Source organism: Triturus cristatus, chromosome 4_1 (assembly GCF_964204655.1).
Source record: "Triturus cristatus chromosome 4_1, aTriCri1.1, whole genome shotgun sequence".
Classification (NCBI taxonomy): Eukaryota; Metazoa; Chordata; class Amphibia; order Caudata; family Salamandridae; genus Triturus; species Triturus cristatus.
The window spans coordinates 136,668,204-136,688,203 of NC_140585.1; the positions used below are offsets into that span (position 1 = coordinate 136,668,204).

The window sequence follows — 20,000 nt, forward strand, 5'->3', positions numbered from 1 at the left end:
AAGCTAAAAACCCATTCTGTCACGTCAAAATTCTGCAAACCTATTACATATTCAGTGCGTCGGCATAGAAGCACTTTTTAATGCCACTAAAATGCACAAGTAGTTAGACTGAAGATGCAACCTGAATGAGTTTACAGTATGTACTCCACTTTATTAATGATTAGTAATGAGAAAGTGAGGACTACAAGAGTATTGGAAAAGACATTTCCACTCTGAATGTAAAGCAGATTGTGTGACCATTGGCCAAAAACGACCACGAAGGGACTCGAACCCTCAATCCTCTGATCCGAAGTCAGACGCCTTATACATTAGGCCACGCGGTCATCCGTCCACCTGAGATGATTTTTATCATGTAGGTGGTATGCATGGATGGAGAACATATTATTGAAAGGTATTCAGGTTTATATCCCATAGTGTTCTTTCAGCTCTTTTCGCTGGAAGCACTTTTTTGAAATCTATATATTGAGAATTTTATGAGTACAATATGCTTTTGTTTTCCTTTTTGCATACAAACCTCTTTCCTCATGAGTTTAAAGCTCATTTGTATGCTCTACATAGCTCTGGACGTTTCCAGACGTGGAGTGAAACTGTTTTGAAAGTAGTACAAATTTCTCCTTCCTGCATATGCTAATTTTTCACACTCACATAGGTTGTATAAGTTTTATGAATCCTGGCTTGACCTATTCAAATAGCTGAAAGCCTGTCACCACCTCTAGAAACAAGATTCACACCAATCCAATTCAAATCATTTTTTCCAAAGGAATATGTTCTGGCCGGTCGAAAATGCATCTCACAAAAATAGGCATTTAAAAATCTACTTTGCAGTTTCAGAACACTAACATGACTGTGAAGTGTACACAAGTAAAATGGGACAGTTTCAAAGTACCTAATCCCTCATAAACTTCCGAGAGGAAGCATGTAATAAATCTACCTAATTTTCTTGAAAAGAAAGAGGGAGGATTTTTGTTATCACCTCAGATGGGACTCAAACCCACCATCCCTGGCTTAGGAGGCCAGTGCCTTATCCATTAGGCCACTGAGGCACACATGCATAGCTTTTTTCTAGAGACATTATTCAAATGTATTCTATGGTCAGACACCGGTGTGTGCACACAGGGCATTTCTCACTTCTCTCTATAAGTAAACTTCCCATTTTCATCCTCTTCCATCCCCGACTTTAACGCTCTCTTCTATGCTATAATGGAGACGTTGAAATTTTAGCAAGTGAAGAGAAATTGGAGAACCACTTTCGACTCCACACTTCATCTTCACTTACTTCTTTTCTCAATACACTGGGCCTAGAAAATGGTATCAAGCCATCCTTATCATCAGTAGGACACGGAAAGAGGCACCAAGTCTCCTAACCAAGTTCAACCACACTCTGCAACTTAACCATTGCACTACAAATTAGGCAACGGGGGCATCAGCAAAGGCAGCCAATGTGCCGATCCTTTATACATTTTGTGTAGTACTTTTCTTACTCGGAGGCAAAATCAGCACTTTAACTGCCCAAATCATACAGATTTTACACATGTAGCACTCTATGCACACATAGGCACACACCTTGCAGTTCTTCTACACACACTTAAGCTAAAAACCCATTCTGTCACGTCAAAATTCTGCAAACCTATTACATATTCAGTGCGTCGGCATAGAAGCACTTTTTAATGCCACTAAAATGCACAAGTAGTTAGACTGAAGATGCAACCTGAATGAGTTTACAGTATGTACTCCACTTTATTAATGATTAGTAATGAGAAAGTGAGGACTACAAGAGTATTGGAAAAGACTTTTTCCACTCTGAATGTAAAGCAGATTGTGTGACCATTGGCCAAAAACGACCACGAAGGGACTCGAACCCTCAATCTTCTGATCCGAAGTCAGACGCCTTATCCATTAGGCCACGCGGTCATCCGTTCACCTGAGATGATTTTTATCATGTAGGTGGTATGCATGGATGGAGAACATATTATTGAAAGGTATTCAGGTTTACATCCCATAGTGTTCTTTCAGCTCTTTTCGCTGGAAGCACTTTTTTGAAATCTATATATTGAGAATTTTATGAGTACGATATGCTTTTGTTTTCCTTTTTGCATACAAACCTCTTTCCTCATGAGTTTAAAGCTCATTTGTATGCTCTACATAGCTCTGGACGTTTCCAGACGTGGAGTGAAACTGTTTTGAAAGTAGTACAAATTGCTCCTTCCTGCATATGCTAATTTTTCACACTCACATAGGTTGTATAAGTTTTATGAATCCTGGCTTGACCTATTCAAATAGCTGAAAGCCTGTCACCACCTCTAGAAACAAGATTCACACCAATCCAATTCAAATCATTTTTTCCAAAGGAATATGTTCTGGCCGGTCGAAAATGCATCTCACAAAAATAGGCATTTAAAAATCTACTTTGCAGTTTCAGAACACTAACATGACTGTGAAGTGTACACAAGTAAAATAGGACAGTTTCAAAGTACCTAATCCCTCATAAACTTCCGAGAGGAAGCATGTAATAAATCTACCTAATATTCTGGAAAAGAAAGAGGGAGGATTTTTGTTATCACCTCAGATGGGACCCAAACCCACAATCCCTGGCTTAGGAGGCCAGTACCTTATCCATTAGGCCACTGAGGCACACATGCATAGCTTTTTTCTAGAGGCGTTATTTAAATGTATTCTATGGTCAGACACCGGTGTGTGCACACAGGGCATTTCTCACTTCTCTCTATAAGTAAACTTCCCATTTTCATCCTCTTCTATCCCCGACTTTAACGCTCTCTTCTATGCTATAATGGAGACTTTGCAATTTTAGCAAGTGGAGAGAAATTGGAGAACCACTTTCGACTCCACACTTCTTCTTCACTTCCTTCTTTTCTCAATATACTGGGCTTAGAAAATGGTATCAAGCCATCCTTATCATCAGTAGGACACGGAAAGAGGCACTAAGTCGCCTAACCAAGTTCAACCACACTCTGCAACTTAACCATTGCACTACAAATTAGGCAACGGGGGCATCAGCAAAGGCAGCCAATGTGCCGATCCTTTATACATTTTGTGTAGTACTTTTCTTACTCGGAGGCAAAATCAGCACTTTAACTGCCCAAATCATACAGATTTTACACATGTAGCACTCTATGCACACATAGGCACACACCTTGCAGTTCTTCTACACACACTTAAGCTAAAAACCCATTCTGTCACGTCAAAATTCTGCAAACCTATTACATATTCAGTGCGTTGGCATAGAAGCACTTTTTAATGCCACTAAAATGCACAAGTAGTTAGACTGAAGATGCAACCTGAATGAGTTTACAGTATGTACTCCACTTTATTAATGATTAGTACTGAGAAAGTGAGGACTACAAGAGTATTGGAAAAGACTTTTTCCACTCTGAATGTAAAGCAGATTGTGTGACCATTGGCCAAAAACGACCATGAAGGGACTCGAACCCTCAATCTTCCGATCCGAAGTCAGACGCCTTATCCATTAGGCCACGCGGTCATCCGTCCACCTGAGATGATTTTTATCATGTAGGTGGTATGCATGGATGGAGAACATATTATTGAAAGGTATTCAGGTTTACATCCCATAGTGTTCTTTCAGCTCTTTTCGCTGGAAGCACTTTTTTGGAATCTATATATTGAGAATTTTATGAGTACGATATGCTTTTGTTTTCCTTTTTCCATACAAACCTCTTTCCTCATGAGTTTAAAGCTCATTTGTATGCTCTACATAGCTCTGGACGTTTCCAGACGTGGAGTGAAACTGTTTTGAAAGTAGTACAAATTGCTCCTTCCTGCATATGCTAATTTTTCACACTCACATAGGTTGTATAAGTTTTATGAATCCTGGCTTGACCTATTCAAGTAGCTGAAAGCCTGTCACCACCTCTAGAAACAAGATTCACACCAATCCAATTCATATCATTTTTTCCAAAGGAATATGTTCTGGCCGGTCGAAAATGCATCTCACAAAAATAGGCATTTAAAAATCTACTTTGCAGTTTCAGAACACTAACATGACTGTGAAGTGTACACAAGTAAAATGGGACCGTTTCAAAGTACCTAATCCCTCATAAACTTCTGAGAGGAAGCATGTAATAAATCTACCTAATTTTCTGGAAAAGAAAGAGGGAGGATTTTTGTTATCACCTCTGATGGGACTTGAACCCACAATCCCTGGCTTAGGAGGCCAGTGCATTATCCATTAGGCCACTGAGGCACACATGCATACCTCTTTTCTAGAGGCATTATTTAAATGTATTCTATGGTCAGACACAGGTGTGTGCACACAGGGCATTTCTCACTTCTCTCTATAAGTAAACTTCCCATTTTCATCCTCTTCCATCCCCGACTTTAACGCTCTCTTCTATGCTATAATGGAGACTTTGCAATTTTAGCAAGTGGAGAGAAATTGGAGAACCACTTTCGACCCCACACTTCTTCTTCACTTACTTCTTTTCTCAATATACTGGGCTTAGAAAATGGTATCAAGCCATCCTTATCATCAGCAGGACACGGAAAGAGGCACCAAGTCTCCTAACCAAGTTCAACCACACTCTGCAACTTAACCATTGCACTACAAATTAGGCAACGGGGGCATCAGCAAAGGCAGCCAATGTGCCGATCCTTTATACATTTTGTGTAGTACTTTTCTTACTCGGAGGCAAAATCAGCACTTTAACTGCCCAAATCATACAGATTTTACCCATGTAGCACTCTATGCACACATAGGCACACACATTGCAGTTCTTCTACACACACTTAAGCTAAAAACCCATTCTGTCACGTCAAAATTCTGCTAACCTATTACATATTCAGTGCGTCGGCATAGAAGCACTTTTTAATGCCACTAAAATGCACAAGTAGTTAGACTGAAGATGCAACCTGAATGAGTTTACAGTATGTACTCCACTTTATTAATGATTAGTAATGAGAAAGTGAGGACTACAAGAGTATTGGAAAATACATTTCCACTCTGAATGTAAAGCAGATTGTGTGACCATTGGCCAAAAACGACCACGAAGGGACTCGAACCCTCAATCTTCTGATCCGAAGTCAGACGCCTTATCCATTAGGCCACACGGTCATCCGTCCACCTGAGATGATTTTTATCATGTAGGTGGTATGCATGGATGGAGAACATATTATTGAAAGGTATTCAGGTTTACATCCCACAGTGTTCTTTCAGCTCTTTTCGCTGGAAGCACTTTTTTGGAATCTATATATTGAGAATTTTATGAGTACGATATGCTTTTGTTTTCCTTTTTCCATACAAACCTCTTTCCTCATGAGTTTAAAGCTCATTTGTATTCTCTACATAGCTCTGGAAGTTTCCAGACGTGGAGTGAAACTGTTTTGAAAGTAGGACAAATTGCTCCTTCCTGCATATGCTAATTTTTCACACTCACATAGGTTGTATACGTTTTATGTATCCTGGCTTGACCTATTCAAGTAGCTGAAAGCCTGTCACCATCTCTAGAAACAAGATTCACACCAATCCAATTCAAATCATTTTTTCCAAAGGAATATGTTCTGGCCGGTCGAAAATGCATCTCACAAAAATAGGCATTTAAAAATATACTTTGCAGTTTCAGAACACTAACATGACTGTGAAGTGTACACAAGTAAAATGGGACCGTTTCAAAGTAACTAATCCCTCATAAACTTCTGAGAGGAAGCATGTAATAAATCTACCTAATTTTCTGGTAAAGATAGAGGGAGGATTTTTGTTATCACCTCAGATGGAACTCGAACCCACAATCACTGGCTTAGGAGGCCAGTGCCTTATCCATTAGGCCACTGAGGCACACATGCATAGCTCTTTTCTAGAGACATTATTCAAATGTATTCTATGGTCAGACACCGGTGTGTGCACACAGGGCATTTCTCACTTCTCTCTATAAGTAAACTTCCCATTTTCATCCTCTTCCATCCCCGACTTTAACGCTCTCTTCTATGCTATAATGGAGACGTTGCAATTTTAGCAAGTGAAGAGAAATTGGAGAACAACTTTCGACTCCACACTTCTTCTTCACTTACTTCTTTTCTCAATATACTGGGCTTAGAAAATGGTATCAAGCCATCCTTATCATCAGTAGGACACGGAAAGAGGCACTAAGTCTCCTAACCAAGTTCAACCACACTCTGCAACTTAACCATTGCACTACAAATTAGGCAACGGGGGCATCAGCAAAGGCAGCCAATGTGCAGATCCTTTCTACATTTTGTGTAGTACTTTTCTTACTCGGAGGCAAAATCAGCACTTTAACTGCCCAAATCATACAGATTTTACACATGTAGCACTCTATGCACACATAGGCACACACCTTGCAGTTCTTCTACACACACTTAAGCTAAAAACCCATTCTGTCACGTCAAAATTCTGCAAACCTATTACATATTCAGTGCGTCGGCATAGAAGCACTTTTTAATGCCACTAAAATGCACAAGTAGTTAGACTGAAGATGCAACCTGAATGAGTTTACAGTATGTACTCCACTTTATTAATCATTAGTAATGAGAAAGTGAGGACTACAAGAGTATTGGAAAATACTTTTTCCACTCTGAATGTAAAGCAGATTGTGTGACCATTGGCCAAAAACGACCACGAAGGGACTCGAACCCTCAATCTTCTGAACCGAAGTCAGACGCCTTATCCATTAGGCCACGCGCTCATCCGTCCACCTGAGATGATTTTTATCATGTAGGTGGTATGCATGGATGGAGAACATATTATTGAAAGGTATTCAGGTTTACATCCCATAGTGTTCTTTCAGCTCTTTTCGCTGGAAGCACTTTTTTGGAATCTATATATTGAGAATTTTATGAGTACGATATGCTTTTGTTTTCCTTTTTCCATACAAACCTCTTTCCTCATGAGTTTAAAGCTCATTTGTATTCTCTACATAGCTCTGGAAGTTTCCAGACGTGGAGTGAAACTGTTTTGAAAGTAGGACAAATTGCTCCTTCCTGCATATGCTAATTTTTCACACTCACATAAGTTGTATATGTTTTATGTATCCTGGCTTGACCTATTCAAGTAGCTGAAAGCCTGTCACCACCTCTAGAAACAAGATTCACACCAATCCAATTCAAATCATTTTTTCCAAAGGAATATGTTCTGGCCGGTCGAAAATGCATCTCACAAAAATAGGCATTTAAAAATCTACTTTGCAGTTTCAGAACACTAACATGACTGTGAAGTGTACACAAGTAAAATGGGACCGTTTCAAAGTACCTAATCCCTCATAAACTTCTGAGAGGAAGCATGTAATAAATCTACCTAATATTCTGGAAAAGAAAGAGGGAGGATTTTTGTTATCACCTCAGATGGGACCCGAACCCACAATCCCTGGCTTAGGAGGCCAGTACCTTATCCATTAGGCCACTGAGGCACACATGCATAGCTTTTTTCTAGAGGCGTTATTTAAATGTATTCTATGGTCAGAAACCGGTGTGTGCACACAGGGCATTTCTCACTTCTCTCTATAAGTAAACTTCCCATTTTCATCCTCTTCCATCCCCGACTATAACGCTCTCTTCTATGCTATAATGGAGACTTTGCAATTTTAGCAAGTGGAGAGAAATTGGAGAACCACTTTCGACTCCACACTTCTTCTTCACTTCCTTCTTTTCTCAATATACTGGGCTTAGAAAATGGTATCAAGCCATCCTTATCATCAGTAGGACACAGAAAGAGGCACTAAGTCGCCTAACCAAGTTCAACCACACTCTGCAACTTAACCATTGCACTACAAATTAGGCAACGGGGGCATCAGCAAAGGCAGCCAATGTGCCGATCCTTTATACATTTTGTGTAGTACTTTTCTTACTCGGAGGCAAAATCAGCACTTTAACTGCCCAAATCATACAGATTTTACCCATGTAGCACTCTATGCACACATAGGCACACACCTTGCAGTTCTTCTACACACACTTAAGCTAAAAACCCATTCTGTCACGTCAAAATTCTGCTAACCTATTACATATTCAGTGCGTCGGCATAGAAGCACTTTTTAATGCCACTAAAATGCACAAGTAGTTAGACTGAAGATGCAACCTGAATGAGTTTACAGTATGTACTCCACTTTATTAATGATTAGTAATGAGAAAGTGAGGACTACAAGAGTATTGGAAAAGACATTTCCACTCTGAATGTAAAGCAGATTGTGTGACCATTGACCAAAAACGACCACGAAGGGACTCGAACCCTCAATCTTCTGATCCGAAGTCAGACGCCTTAACCATTAGGCCACGCGGTCATCCGTCCACGTGAGATGATTTTTATCAAGTAGGTGGTATGCATGGATGGAGAACATATTATTGAAAGGTATTCAGGTTTACATCCCATAGTGTTCTTTCAGCTCTTTTCGCTGGAAGCACTTTTTTGGAATCTATATATTGAGAATTTTATGAGTACGATATGCTTTTGTTTTCCTTTTTCCATACAAACCTCTTTCCTCATGAGTTTAAAGCTCATTTGTATTCTCTACATAGCTCTGGAAGTTTCCAGACGTGGAGTGAAACTGTTTTGAAAGTAGGACAAATTGCTCCTTCCTGCATATGCTAATTTTTCACACTCACATAGGTTGTATACGTTTCATGTATCCTGGCTTGACCTATTCAAGTAGCTGAAAGCCTGTCACCACCTCTAGAAACAAGATTCACACCAATCCAATTCAAATCATTTTTTCCAAAGGAATATGTTCTGGCCGGTCGAAAATGCATCTCACAAAAATAGGCATTTAAAAATCTACTTTGCAGTTTCAGAACACTAACATGACTGTGAAGTGTACACAAGTAAAATGGGACCGTTTCAAAGTAACTAATCCCTCATAAACTTCTGAGAGGAAGCATTTAATAAATCTACCTAATTTTCTGGAAAAGATAGAGGGAGGATTTTTGTTATCACCTCAGATGGGACTCGAACCCACAATCTTTGGCTTAGGAGGCCAGTGCCTTATCCATTAGGCCACTGAGGCACACATGCATACCTCTTTTCTAGAGGCATTATTTAAATGTATTCTATGGTCAGACACAGGTGTGTGCACACAGGGCATTTCTCACTTCTCTCTATAAGTAAACTTCCCATTTTCATCCTCTTCCATCCCCGACTTTAACGCTCTCTTCTATGCTATAATGGAGACTTTGCAATTTTAGCAAGTGGAGAGAAACTGGAGAACCACTTTCGACTCCACACTTCTTCTTCACTTACTTCTTTTCTCAATATACTGGGCTTAGAAAATGGTATCAAGCCATCCTTATCATCAGCAGGACACGGAAAGAGGCACCAAGTCTCCTAACCAAGTTCAACCACACTCTGCAACTTAACCATTGCACTACAAATTAGGCAACGGGGGCATCAGCAAAGGCAGCCAATGTGCCGATCCTTTATACATTTTGTGTAGTACTTTTCTTACTCGGAGGCAAAATCAGCACTTTAACTGCCCAAATCATACAGATTTTACCCATGTAGCACTCTATGCACACATAGGCACACACCTTGCAGTTCTTCTACACACACTTAAGCTAAAAACCCATTCTGTCACGTCAAAATTCTGCTAACCTATTACATATTCAGTGCGTCGGCATAGAAGCACTTTTTAATGCCACTAAAATGCACAAGTAGTTAGACTGAAGATGCAACCCGAATGAGTTTACAGTATGTACTCCACTTTATTAATGATTAGTAATGAGAAAGTGAGGACTACAAGAGTATTGGAAAAGACTTTTTCCACTCTGAATGTAAAGCAGATTGTGTGACCATTGGCCAAAAACGACCACAAAGGGACTCGAACCCTCAATCTTCAGATCCGAAGTCAGACGCCTTATCCATTAGGCCACGCGGTCATCCATTCACCTGAGATGATTTTTATCATGTAGGTGGTATGCATGGATGGAGAACATATTATTTGTTTTTTTTTTTTTTTTGAAAAACCTTTATTAGCATTTCAACCAATAACAAGTATGGGCCTACAACCCCCCCGGGGCCGGCCGCTAAGCAGTCAAAGCAACAAAGATCCAATGTTGACACAGGCAGAAACTCGGGGAGCAGAATCTCCATGCTAATATATTCTCGGCCAGTGAATGGCGCAAGTAGGACACCAGGATTAAGAAGGCTTTCATTTTATAATAGGGAAAGACGAAAGGATCAGGTGCCAAACAATTTCCCAGCAGCGAAAAATGGCAGGCAGAATAACAAACGTAAACAATAAACGGCAATCTATTGAGTCAATGGCGCTAAAACAGGAAGTGCAGGATGTAGAGAAGTGTCATGACCAGTTGCGCCTGCAGTCCCATGCCCTAAAGCCCAGAAAACACCCCGGAAATTGTGGCACACATGAAAAAGCAATGCTTCACAACAAAGGAGTTGTACCACGCTGATCCCAGAAAAGAAAAACAAAGAAGAATCAGAGAAAAAAAAGGAGGCCATGGAAAAAAAAGGGTAAAGACTAAAGAATCCCCTTCCCCAACCCCCCACCCTGCACCTCTGCAGATGAGTACGGCCCCCCCCCCCAGCAGTGTGCCTGTCGCCCTGGAACCAGACCCGAAATATAGAAGAACAGAGAAAAGGGAGTAAGAAAAAAACCCCACCAGACGGGGGGGTAGAGGGAGTATTAATAAACTGGAGGAGGGCCTTCAAAACATGCCCCCGGCTTCTCCCTCCCACACGGGAAGTTTTCCCCAAGGCAAACAGTAAGCAGCACAAAATCGACCATGTCAAAGAAAGATGGGGAGCATTATGCACCAATTATACTAATAGCTATGCCATGAGAGCACGCAACCCCTGAGCCCGCCCGTCTACTAGATGACCACCCCTGAAGGATCAGCGTTATCCTTGACCACTCTTTGCAAATCTGCCCATGCATACCCCTCGACCCAGCGCCATGTCCAATGTTACAAGGTAAAGGAGTGTCCAAAAACGACCGGGACGCGACGCACACAGGTGGGGTGGAAGTCTCTGAGTACCAACACAGTCCGCATCATGGAGTGACATCTTTCCCAGTGTTGCCCCAGGATCTGCACTGCACACAAGGTCCAGGAAGGCGGAATCAGCCAGAGCAGACAACTGTTGCTTGAATTTTCCCTGGGTCGCCGGAGGCCGTGCACGGGACGAGGCCACCACCTCCCACTCAGGTCCAATACCTCCGGAACAGATCAGACCCACAGCCAGCCGATCACACGGAAGCATACTGTCCGGAGTTTCCAGCTGTTCATTAATCTCAGGGGTGGCCGCGACAATGTCCTCCTGTGTGCAGTGTGGGAAGTCCCTGTGTACCTGAGGACAGGCAGGCCGCAACTGTCCCGACGCTGATGCCACACCATCGAGCTTACTCCCCAAGACCCCGATGCCATAAACCAAGGTGGAATGAAGGGCACCGAGAGCCTCGAGGAGGTCGCTGTACCCCAGCACAGCTCTCTGCGATCGCTCCGCCACACTCCCAAAAATCACACACTCCCAATCCTGCTGTGACCCGGTGGACAGGATGGTAGGCCTCATCATAACAAGATGGCCGCCGGGTAGGCCCGACCCGTATTGGGACCGGGACCCAGGGACAAGCGCCTCAAGGTCCACGTCGCTGGAAACAGGGTTCCGGGGGCAGGCAAAAATTATCCGTTGTGTGGTCACGGGCAACAGTCGTCCCCACCACGGACCAGCGCCCGCGAAAATCCGGGAGCAGCCCGCAAGAATCAGGGCGAGTTACGGGCGGCGTCCGGACAGCTCACCGTCAAAGGCAGGGGCAATCACCGGATAATCTCAGAATTGCCACCCCGGGCATGCACTCGGTCCGCTACGCTTAGCGGTAGGGACGACCACGGCGAAATGTAAGCCGAGGTGTGCACCGCTCCGGTGGTCCGACTCCACCCAGTCACCACAGGCCGCGGAGAACATATTATTGAAAGGTATTCAGGTTTACATTCCATAGTGTTCTTTCAGCTCTTTTCGCTGGAAGCACTTTTTTGGAATCTATATATTGAGAATTTTATGAGTACAATAGGCTTTTGTTTTCCTTTTTGCATGCAAACCTCTTTCCTCATGAGTTTAAAGCTCATTTGTATGCTCTACATAGCTCTGGACGTTTCCAGACGTGGAGTGAATCTGTTTTGAAAGCAGTACAAATTGCTCCTTCCTGCATATGCTAATTTTTCACACTCACATAGGTTGTATAAGTTTTATGAATCCTGGCTTGACCTATTCAAGTAGCTGAAAGCCTGTCACCACCTCTAGAAACAAGATTCACACCAATCCAATTCAAATCATTTTTTCCAAAGGAATATGTTCTGGCCGGTTGAAAATGCATCTCTCAAAAATAGGCATTTAAAAAAATACTTTGAAGTTTCAGAACACTAACATGACTGTGAAGTGTACACAAGTAAAATGGGACCGTTTCAAAGTACCTAATCCCTCATAAACTTCTGAGAGGAAGCATGTAATAAATCTACCTAATTTTCTGGAAAAGAAAGAGGGAGGATTTTTGTTATCACCTCAGATGGGACTCGAACCCACAATCCCTGGCTTAGGAAGCCAGTGCCTTATCCTTTAGGCCACTGAGGCACACATGCATAGCTCTTTTCTAGAGACATTATTCAAATGTATTCTATGGTCAGACACCGGTGTGTGCACACAGGGCATTTCTCACTTCTCTCTATAAGTAAACTTCCCATTTTCATCCTCTTCCATCCCCGACTTTAACGCTCTCTTCTATGCTATAATGGAGACTTCGCAATTTTAGCAAGTGGAGAGAAATTGGAGAACCACTTTCGACTCCACACTTCTTCTTCACTTAATTCTTTTCTCAATATACTGGGCTTAGAAAATGGTATCAAGCCATCCTTATCATCAGCAGGACACGGAAAGAGGCACCAAGTCTCCTAACCAAGTTCAACCACACTCTGCAACTTAACCATTGCACTACAAATTAGGCAACGGGGGCATCAGCAAAGGCTGCCAATGTGCCGATCCTTTATACATTTTTTGTAGTACTTTTCTTACTCGGAGGCAAAATCAGCACTTTAACTGCCCAAATCATACAGACTTTACACATGTAGCACTCTATGCACACATAGGCACACACCTTGCAGTTCTTCTACACACACTTAAGCTAAAAACCCATTCTGTCACGTCAAAATTCTGCAAACCTATTACATATTCAGTGCGTCGGCATAGAAGCACTTTTTAATGCCACTAAAATGCACAAGTAGTTAGACTGAAGATGCAACCTGAATGAGTTTACAGTATGTACTCCACTTTATTAATGATTAGTAATGAGAAAGTGAGGACTACAAGAGTATTGGAAAAGACGTTTTCCACTCTGAATATAAAGCAGATTGTATGACCATTGGCCAAAAACGACCACGAAGGGACTCTAACCCTCAATCTTCTGATCCGAAGTCAGACACCTTATCCATTAGGCCACGCGATCATCCGTTCACATGAGATAATTTTTATCATGTAGGTGGTATGCATGGATGGAGAACATATTATTGAAAGGTATTCAGGTTTACATCCCATAGTGTTCTTTCAGCTCTTTTCGCTGGAAGCACTTTTTTGGCATCTATATATTGAGTATTTTATGAGTACGATATGCTTTTGTTTTCCTTTTTGCATACAAACCTCTTTCCTCATGAGTTTAAAGCTCATTTGTATTCTCTACATAGCTCTGGAAGTTTCCAGACGTGGAGTGAAATTGTTTTGAAAGTAGGACAAATTGCTCCTTCCTGCATATGCTAATTTTTCACACTCACATAGGTTGTATACGTTTTATGAATCCTGGCTTGACCTATTGAAGTAGCTGAAAGCCTGTCACCACCTCTAGAAACAAGATTCACACCAATCCAATTCAAATCATTTTTTCCAAAGGAATATGTTCTGGCCGGTCGAAAATGCATCTCACAAAAATAGGCATTTAAAAATATACTTTGCAGTTTCAGAACACTAACATGACTGTGAAGTGTACACAAGTAAAATGGGACCGTTTCAAAGTAACTAATCCCTCATAAACTTCTGAGAGGAAGCATGTAATAAATCTACCTAATTTTCTGGAAAAGATAGAGGGAGGATTTTTGTTATCACCTCAAATAGAACTCGAACCCACAATCCCTGGCTTAGGAGGCCAGTGCCTTATCCATTAGGCCACTGAGGCACACATGCATAGCTCTTTTCTAGAGGCATTATTTAAATGTATTCTATGGTCAGACACCGGTGTGTGCACACAGGGCATTTCTCACTTCTCTCTATAAGTAAACTTCCCATTTTCATCCTCTTCCATCCCCGACTTTAACGCTCTCTTCTATGCTATAATGGAGACTTTGCAATTTTAGCAAGTGGAGAGAAATTGGAGAACCACTTTCGACTCCACACTTCTTCTTCACTTACTTCGTTTCTCAATATACTGGGCTTAGAAAATGGTATCAAGCCATCCTTATCATCAGCAGGACACGGAAAGAGGCACCAAGTCTCCTAACCAAGTTCAACCACACTCTGCAACTTAACCATTGCACTACAAATTAGGCAACGGGGGCATCAGCAAAGGCAGCCAATGTGCCGATCCTTTATACATTTTTTGTAGTACTTTTCTTACTCGGAGGCAAAATCAGCACTTTAACTGCCCAAATCATACAGACTTTACACATGTAGCACTCTATGCACACATAGGCACACACCTTGCAGTTCTTCTACACACACTTAAGCTAAAAACCCATTCTGTCACGTCAAAATTCTGCAAACCTATTACATATTCAGTGCGTCGGCATAGAAGCACTTTTTAATGCCACTAAAATGCACAAGTAGTTAGACTGAAGATGCAACCTGAATGAGTTTACAGTATGTACTCCACTTTATTAATGATTAGTAATGAGAAAGTGAGGACTACAAAAGTATTGGAAAATACTTTTTCCACTCTGAATATAAAGCAGATTGTGTGACCATTGGCCAAAAACGACCACAAAGGGACTCGAACCCTCAATCTTCTGATCCGAATTCAGATGCCTTAGCCATTAGGCCACGCGGTCATGCGTTCACCTGAGATGATTTTTATCATGTAGGTGGTATGCATGGATGGAGAACATATTATTGAAAGGTATTCAGGTTTACATCCCATAGTGTTCTTTCAGCTCTTTTCTCTGGAATCACTTTTTTGGAATCTATATATTGAGTATTTTATGAGTACGATATGCTTTTGTTTTCCTTTTTGCATACAAACCTCTTTCCTCATGCGTTTAAAGCTCATTTGTGTTCTCTACATAGCTCTGGAAGTTTCCAGACGTGGAGTGAAACTGTTTTGAAAGTAGGACAAATTGCTCCTTCCTGCATATGCTAATTTTTCACACTCACATAGGTTGTATACGTTTTATGAATCCTGGCTTGACCTATTCAAGTAGCTGAAAGCCTGTCACCACCTCTAGAAACAAGATTCACACCAATCCAATTCAAATTATTTTTTCCAAAGGAATATGTTCTGGCCGGTCGATAATGCATCTCACAAAAATAGGCATTTAAAAATATACTTTGCAGTTTCAGAACACTAACATGACTGTGAAGTGTACACAAGTAAAATGGGACCGTTTCAAAGTAACTAATCCCTCATAAACTTCTGAGAGGAAGCATGTAATGAATCTACCTCATTTTCTGGTAAAGATAGAGGGAGGATTTTTGTTATCACCTCAGATGGGACTCAAACCCACAATCCCTGGCTTAGGAGGCCAGTGCCTTATCCATTAGGCCACTGAGGCACACATGCATAGCTCTTTTCTAGAGACATTATTTAAATGTATTCTATGGTCAGACACCGGTGTGTGCACACAGGGCATTTCTCACTTCTCTCTATAAGTAAACTTCCCATTTTCATCCTCTTCCATCCCCGACTTTAACGCTCTCTTCTATGCTATAATGGAGACTTTGCAATTTTAGCAAGTGGAGAGAAATTGGAGAACCACTTTCGACTCCACACGTCTTCTTCACTTACTTCTTTTCTCAATATACTGGGCTTAGAAAATGGAATCAAGCCATCCTTATCATCAGTAGGACACGGAAAGAGGCACCAAGTCTCCTAACCAAGTTCAACCACACTCTGCAACTTAACCATTGCACTACAAATTAGGCAACGGGGGCATCAGCAAAGGCAGCCAATGTGCCGATCCTTTATACATTTTTTGTAGTACTTTTCTTACTCGGAGGCAAAATCAGCACTTTAACTGCCCAAATCATACAGACTTTACACATGTAGCACTCTATGCACACATAGGCACACACCTTGCAGTTCTTCTACACACACTTAAGCTAAAAACCCATTCTGTCACGTCAAAATTCTGCAAACCTATTCAATATTCAGTGCGTCGGCATAGAAGCACTTTTTAATGCCACTAAAATGCACAAGTAGTTAGACTGAAGATGCAACCTGAATGAGTTTACAGTATGTACTCCACTTTATTAATGATTAGTAATGAGAAAGTGAGGACTACAAGAGTATTGGAAAAGACTTTTTCCACTCTGAATGTAAAGCAGATTGTGTGACCATTGGCCAAAAACGACCACAAAGGGACTCGAACCCTCAATCTTCTGATCCGAAGTCAGACGCCTTAGCCATTAGTCCACGCGGTCATCCGTTCACCTGAGATGATTTTTATCATGTAGGTGGTATGCATGGATGGAGAACATATTATTGAAAGGTATTCAGGTTTACATCCCATAGTGTTCTTTCAGCTCTTTTCGCTGGAAGCACTTTTTTGGAATCTATATATTGAGTATTTTATGAGTACGATATGCTTTTGTTTTCCTTTTTGCATGCAAACCTCTTTCCTCATGAGTTTAAAGCTCATTTGTATGCTCTACATAGCTCTGGACGTTTCCAGACGTGGAGTGAAACTGTTTTGAAAGCAGTACAAATTGATCCTTCCTGCATATGCTAATTTTTCACACTCACATAGATTGTATAAGTTTTATGAATCCTGGCTTGACCTATTCAAGTAGCTGAAAGCCTGTCACCACCTCTAGAAACAAGATTCACACCAATCCAATTCATATCATTTTTTCCAAAGGAATATGTTCTGGCCGGTTGAAAATGCATCTCGCAAAAATAGGCATTTAAAAAAATACTTTGAAGTTTCAGAACACTAACATGACTGTGAAGTGTACACAAGTAAAATGGGACCGTTTCAAAGTACCTAATCCCTCATAAACTTCTGAGAGGAAGCATGTAATAAATCTACCTAATTTTCTGGAAAAGAAAGAGGGAGGATTTTTGTTATCACCTCTGATGGGACTCGAACCCACAATCCCTGGCTTAGGAGGCCAGTGCCTTATCCTTTAGGCCACTGAGGCACACATGCATAGCTCTTTTCTAGAGACATTATTCAAATGTATTCTATGGTCAGACACCGGTGTGTGCACACAGGGCATTTCTCACTTCTCTCTATAAGTAAACTTCCCATTTTCATCATCTTCCATCCCCGACTTTAACGCTCTCTTCTATGCTATAATGGAGACTTTGCAATTTTAGCAAGTGGAGAGAAATTGGAGAACCACTTTCGACTCCACACTTCTTCTTCACTTACTTCTTTTCTCAATATACTGGGCTTAGAAAATGGTATCAAGCCATCCTTATCATCAGCAGAACACGGAAAGAGGCACCAAGTCTCCTAACCAAGTTCAACCACACTCTGCAACTTAACCATTGCACTACAAATTAGGCAACGGGGGCATCAGCAAAGGCAGTCAATGTGCCGATCCTTTATACATTTTTTGTAGTACTTTTCTTACTCGGAGGCAAATTCAGCACTTTAACTGCCCAAATCATACAGACTTTACACATGTAGCACTCTATGCACACATAGGCACACACCTTGCAGTTCTTCTACACACACTTAAGCTAAAAACCCATTCTGTCACGTCAAAATTCTGCAAACCTATTACGTATTCAGTGCGTCGGCATAGAAGCACTTTTTAATGCCACTAAAATGCACAAGTAGTTAGACTGAAGATGCAACCTGAATGCGTTTACAGTATGTACTCCACTTTATTAATGATTAGTAATGAGAAAGTGAGGACTACAAGAGTATTGGAAAATACTTTTTCCACTCTGAATGTGAAGCAGATTGTGTGACCATTGGCCAAAAATGACCATGAAGGGACTCGAACCCTCAATCATCTGATCCGAAGTCAGACGCCTTATCCATTAGGACACGCGGTCATGCGTTCACCTGAGATGATTTTTATCATGTAGGTGGTATGCATGGATGGAGAACATATTATTGAAAGGTATTCAGGTTTACATCCCATAGTGTTCTTTCAGCTCTTTTCGCTGGAAGCACTTTTTTGGAATCTATATATTGAGTATTTTATGAGTACGATATGCTTTTGTTTTCCTTTTTGCATACAAACCTCTTTCCTCATGAGTTTAAAGCTCATTTTTATTATCTACATAGCTCTGGAAGTTTCCAGACGTGGAGTTAAACTGTTTTGAAAGTAGGACAAATTGCTCCTTCCTGCATATTCTAATTTTTCACACTCACATAGGTTGTATACGTTTTATGAATCCTGGCTTGACCTATTCAAGTAGCTGAAAGCCTGTCACCACCTCTAGAAACAAGATTCACACCAATCCAATTCAAATCATTTTTTCCAAAGGAATATGTTCTGGCTGGTCAAAAATGCATCTCACAAAAATAGGCATTTAAAAATATACTTTGCAGTTTCAGAACACTAACATGACTGTGAAGTGTACACAAGTAAAATGGGACCGTTTCAAAGTAACTAATCCCTCATAAACTTCTGAGAGGAAGCATGTAATAAATCTACCTAATTTTCTGGAAAAGATAGAGGGAGGATTTTTGTTATCACCTCAGATGGGACTCGAACCCACAATCCCTGGCTTAGGAGGCCAGTGCCTTATCCATTAGGCCACTGAGGCACACATGCATAGCTCTTTTCTAGAGACATTATTTAAATGTATTCTATGGTCAGACACCGGTGTGTGCACACAGGGCATTTCTCACTTCTCTCTATAAGTAAACTTCCCATTTTCATCCTCTTCCATCCCCGACTTTAACACTCTTGTCTATGCTATAATGGAGACTTTGCAATTTTAGCAAGTGGAGAGAAATTGGAGAACCACTTTCAACTCCACACTTCTTCTTCACTTACTTCTTTTCTCAATATACTATGCTTAGAAAATGGTATCAAGCCATCCTTATCATCAGCAGGACACGGAAAGAGGCACCAAGTCTCCTAACCAAGTTCAAAAAACACTCTGCAACTTAACCATTGCACTACAAATTAGGCAACGGGGGCATCAGCAAAGGCAGCCAATATGCCGATCCTTTATACATTTTTTGTAGTACTTTTCTTACTCGGAGGCAAAATCAGCACTTTAACTGCCCAAATCATACAGACTTTACACATGTAGCACTCTATGCACACATAGGCACACACCTTGCAGTTCTTCTACACACACTTAAGCTAAAAACCCATTCTGTCACGTCAAAATTCTGCAAACCTATTACATATTCAGTGCGTCGGCATAGAAGCACTTTTTAATGCCACTAAAATGCACAAGTAGTTAGACTGAAGATGCAACCTGAATGAGTTTACAGTATGTACTCCACTTTATTAATGATTAGTAATGAGAAAGTGAGGACTACAAGAGTATTGGAAAATACTTTTTCCACTCTGAATGTAAAGCAGATTGTGTGACCATTGGCCAAAAACAACCACAAAGGGACTCGAACCCTCAATCTTTTGATCCGAAGTCAGACGCCTTAGCCATTAGGCCACGCGGTCATCCGTTCACCTGAGATGATTTTTATCATGTAGGTGGTATGCATGGATGGAGAACATATTATTGAAAGGTATTCAGGTTTACATCCCATAGTGTTCTTTCAGCTCTTTTCTCTGGAAGCACTTTTTTGGAATCTATATATTGAGTATTTTATGAGTACGATATGTTTTTGTTTTCCTTTTTGCATACAAACCTCTTTCCTCATGCGTTTAAAGCTCATTTGTA

General features: G+C 41.1%; 6 non-coding genes across 6 annotated transcripts; all 6 read right to left on the bottom strand.

The window, feature by feature from the left end:
- Positions 1 to 1,838: 1,838 nt before the first annotated feature.
- Positions 1,839 to 1,911, bottom strand: TRNAR-UCG (transfer RNA arginine (anticodon UCG)). The gene has a single exon. It is a non-coding gene; the product is annotated as a tRNA-Arg (tRNA).
- Positions 1,912 to 5,013: 3,102 nt separating this feature from the next.
- Positions 5,014 to 5,086, bottom strand: TRNAR-UCG (transfer RNA arginine (anticodon UCG)). Its single transcript has one exon. It is a non-coding gene; the product is annotated as a tRNA-Arg (tRNA).
- A 3,102-nt stretch (positions 5,087 to 8,188) lies between these two features.
- Positions 8,189 to 8,261, bottom strand: TRNAR-UCG (transfer RNA arginine (anticodon UCG)). The gene has a single exon. It is a non-coding gene; the product is annotated as a tRNA-Arg (tRNA).
- Positions 8,262 to 8,908: 647 nt separating this feature from the next.
- Positions 8,909 to 8,981, bottom strand: TRNAR-CCU (transfer RNA arginine (anticodon CCU)). Its single transcript has one exon. It is a non-coding gene; the product is annotated as a tRNA-Arg (tRNA).
- A 6,678-nt stretch (positions 8,982 to 15,659) lies between these two features.
- Positions 15,660 to 15,732, bottom strand: TRNAR-CCU (transfer RNA arginine (anticodon CCU)). Its single transcript has one exon. It is a non-coding gene; the product is annotated as a tRNA-Arg (tRNA).
- Positions 15,733 to 18,835: 3,103 nt separating this feature from the next.
- TRNAR-CCU (transfer RNA arginine (anticodon CCU)) lies at positions 18,836 to 18,908 on the bottom strand. The gene has a single exon. It is a non-coding gene; the product is annotated as a tRNA-Arg (tRNA).
- Positions 18,909 to 20,000: the final 1,092 nt, after the last annotated feature.